General features: G+C 41.1%; 1 long non-coding RNA gene across 3 annotated transcripts; it reads right to left on the reverse strand.

Annotated features, from left to right (window-relative positions):
* Positions 1–220: 220 nt before the first annotated feature.
* On the reverse strand, positions 221–3,159 carry LOC119274626. 3 transcript variants are annotated; one of them, XR_005135248.1, is made up of 5 exons: positions 2,924–3,159; positions 1,973–2,037; positions 1,496–1,686; positions 949–1,048; positions 221–857 (listed from the first exon to the last, which is right to left on the reverse strand). It is a non-coding gene; the product is annotated as an uncharacterized LOC119274626 (long non-coding RNA). The 3 variants fall into 3 exon arrangements; XR_005135247.1 differs by having other exon boundaries at positions 1,481–1,686; XR_005135246.1 differs by having other exon boundaries at positions 949–1,686.
* Between the last annotated feature and the right edge of the window lie 1,099 nt (positions 3,160–4,258).

Consider the following 4,258-nt stretch of genomic DNA (forward strand, 5'->3'; position numbering starts at 1 on the left):
TCCGCACCCGGCATATAAAGATGGTATTCCTTCAGGGAAGAGCTGTCATGATATGCAAGCAACAGACATTGCAAAAACCGATCACTCAAGAGCAAGAGAATATGCACCACTTCACAACATATAAAAATGGTAGTAGATTAAGGCTTCGTGTCAGGATAACTTGTAGTCCGACAATTCTACTTGCAGTGATTCAACAGCAAGAAAAGACATGCAACACCACTGCTCAAACCCAACATTTCATTCTCTCATTTCAAAGCTTAAACAAAAGAATACACAAATAGTTCATAGTTGTACAGATTCAGCGTGAATAAAGCCTTCTTGTCTAATCCAACATTCACTGAACAAACAAAATAAAAAGGACATGAGAGTGATAGCACAGAGGCATCATCGACATTCGAGGCAGAGACAGAGGCCACAACTCTTTCAACACGGCCACATACGCGGTACACCCGCCTTTGAGGAATGTCATACCCGCCTACGTATCCTGGATGCCGGGGATGAGAAAGCAAAGAGATCAGAATGGTCAATGCACACATGCTGCCCAAATCATATACAGAGATAAAGAGATAGACAGAAGTATTTATGATTCATAGTAAGTGTCACAGTTTGCCATGGTTGCGGCTGGAACAGGAGTACATCAGAAACCTTGACTACAATACCCACGACATCTACACGACCAAGCAAGGAATCAGAAATAGAACAGTGGCCGAGAATTGAGGGCCTTTTCCACCAAAGACAATGTTAAATCCCCATACGCGGTTTAGTTGCTTGAGGTACCATCTATATCTACATCTAAAGAGACACTCCCATATCCAGACATCATTCTTTCGCGCATCCACAAACAAAATGATAAGGTCCTGCATATATATAGATTTGCAAGCGCCGATCAGCAGGATGCCCATTACAGGAGGCATTCGAGTAAGCAAAGAGGAAATTAAATAGTTGTACCAAAAGGGCGAGCACTTAACAACAATTGGCCTTCCTGGTTTTAGTTGCGCCTGACCTTCTTGGCTTTAGTGGGGATAACCTCATCAGCCAACGACACATCCTTCAGTTTACCCCAGACAGGCGAAGTGGAATATGCATAGCATCAATGGATTAGCAAGAGCAATATTCAGCAAGCCATAGGGCTGGTACAACATACTTCACGGATGAAATTTCCATATAAGGAAAGCAAAGCTTGAGTAGTGCATCAGTGTAACTAATATGTAGCCAACATAAAAGTGGGTGTCTATGTGAACCTAAATTCTTATGTTTACCAAGAAAACTAATTGACCATGGATGTATTCACAGATATAGAGACATAAATAGCAAAGATGAAACTACATTCCGAGAAATTCACCATGTTCAAAATACGAATTCAGAGAGAAATAGAAGCACATGGTTAATAATGGGATTGCAGCAAGCATGTCAGTGTTCATCTATGTCATGTCTCGAGAAGATATACACTTGAGATTTTTATTTTGAGCTGAGTACATACTCTGAAGAGACATACAGTTGCATTGGTGCAGTTGAAGCTGTTGAAGCTGCTGATCCTGCCCTGAGCTTCCCGCGGCTTGCCATACCACCTGCCTTTGGGGCTACTCACTCAAGCCATGGATGAGCTCTACCCATGAGAGTAGCACACCATCATGTGCATAATAGGCCCCGTCGCCGAAGCCCCTCACAGTGCGAGCTGCTGCCCTCCTACATAAACCAAAATAGCATTCTAGTGTACTACAACTCTTGGTTTTATACGGGAGTATACTACTGTTGAATAAAAACAAACAAAAAAAGTACTATTGTGTCCATCGCTATATCCGACTGCCAAAAGCGCAATTATTTTAAAATTAACATGAGAACACAAAAGAAGCAGTTGTACATAGACGCTCGATGCACCCCGTCTAATCTGATATTGAACAAAAGCATTCCACAACTTACCGGGAATGATATTGTATCAGAAGACCAAATGAGAGAAGATAAGAATGCTTACAACTTCAACAGGTGGTGAGGGGCCGAGGGCTTCAAAAAGAACAGGTTGTACATAGTCTGCTTTGCCTAGCATGATATACCAAAGGCAAGTCATGATAATAGTACATGAAACATAATAACACCCAAGAGAACCTACATGTAGCATGTTCCGAAGACGATGCAAAAGGATGCAAACAACACATGATGTATAACAATTAGTGGTAGTTCATAAAGCGCCTATGTCGTACTTCACGAAGCATAACAAAAGGTAGTAGACCCCACAAACATACATAAGTGACCAAAATATACAGCTTCATATAAGAATCCTAGAATCATACTTTTAAATTGTTGTATATTGTGACCTTACAAAGAATAGTTAATTTGCAAAAAAACTAATATAGTTGTAATAAGAAAATGAATTAAATTTGATATCTGCAGCAAGGTTCTTCCACAATTCTACTACAATATCACCAATTTATGATCGGTGGCGACCTAGAAAATGATTCACAATGCAAAGGTATCACCCTTTATCTGCTAAAATTACCGTACCCATTTAAAGAGTCTATTAAGCTGATCATCTACTTGTTGCTAGCAGCTTGACTCAGATTGGGAGTTACAAAATTCTTCTTTTTCTAGCAAGATCACCATTTCAATCACCCATGAAACAGAAAATATTAAGCTGGCCATCTATTCTTGCTAGTAGTTTGACTGCTTCAAAAAATAGTGACTACTGAGTCTGAAACATGGGAATTGCCTGCATACACACAACACAGATATCCCATATCCTCTTGTCCTAGAACACACACATGGAGATTAACATGAACACTGGGCACCTAAACAATCTCAAAGCTCTGCGTACTACATACCAATGCACCTAACCCACATTTACTCGATTGGCCATTTGCCAGGTACTGTATGAAACAATATTAAGCATGTTAATTGGTGCAATGGGGATTTGTATAAAGGTACTTACCGAAAGTGGCCGAGCGGAAGGTGATGAAGTGGAAGACTATATGACCCCTGCCCTCGCTAATGAGCATGAGTTTCTTATATTTCTTCCCCACATGTACCATCTCCATGTATGCTTTGCAAGAACCGCCGTCCTAACCATTGGGTTGGACCTGGATGCACAGTGCAGTGCGAAAAGCCTAAAGGCAAGTTCATTTGTTCTTAGTTTAGGAGGCACGGAGTCCCAACGCAAGGCCTTCACCCACAACAACGACCAAGGCAGCACTGTAATGGATCCAACTATGTAAAGCTTCTTCTAAATGTTAAGGTTTGACATTTTTCTAACCCAAAATATACATCAAAACTAATCCAGCTTGGTCTGGCCTAACACATTTAAATCTTATTAATCAGGATAATCATTCTCCCAGCAATCGGCAACTACAAAACTAAAAAAACCTTAGTGATCATGAAAGGCATGAATGATTAGCAAAAAGGGAGACATGACAGAGAGAGATACACGCATAGTGAGAGAGATGAGACCCTCACAGTAGAACCACTATGTTCAGGGACTGCAGCCCCAGCTTGCCCCTCAACCAGCGGACGCGACAATCATCCTCACTGCATCGATGACTCTGGTTCTTTGTTGTATGAAACACCAGAAAAGGGGGATCAGAAACATAAAAGCACATATGACATCTATCTCTTTGTGTTTTGGGTCCACAAAAAGTGTTCACTATTTTTGGAACATACAATCAACGACAGTAATTGTTGCGAAAAAAATTGCTTACCAACAAATATATGTGCTCATTTTTTTAGTGTATACCAGAGATAAAAAAATGTGCTCAAATAGGACTGGGTGCTGCATACTACCGTATTCCTATTGACAGTTTCCACTGGGAATTATACGTCAGATAAAAAATAACATGAAAAATTATAGCATATGCAAACATCAGTAAATGTTGCAAATGTGTGACCTGCTTGCTAATTCAATCCTGCCACCAACAAAGAATCATTTACAACCAATCACACACTATTAGGTGGCAGGCAAGGGGCATCAAGGGATTTAGACGGCTGCGGGCTATCTGCTTGCTAATTCACATATCTTGCCACACATATGCATATGGAACAAAGTCAATGATAAATTAGCAGGCTAGAAAAGAACCAATCTACCTTGAAAATACATCTTCATTGGTGAAACACTGAGATGTGAGCAAGTCAGAGCAGGGGGGCATCCTCTTGCAGGCCAAGCCGGCGACCAACAACGTCCGAGCCTAAGACGACATGTTCGTCTCCTGTAGTTCCAAGATGATGGGAGCAGAGGTCACAGAGAGAGAGAGGCAGAGAGAGAGAGAGAGAGAGA

This window comes from Triticum dicoccoides, chromosome 3B (genome assembly GCF_002162155.2).
Source record: "Triticum dicoccoides isolate Atlit2015 ecotype Zavitan chromosome 3B, WEW_v2.0, whole genome shotgun sequence".
Taxonomy (NCBI): domain Eukaryota; kingdom Viridiplantae; phylum Streptophyta; class Magnoliopsida; order Poales; family Poaceae; genus Triticum; species Triticum dicoccoides.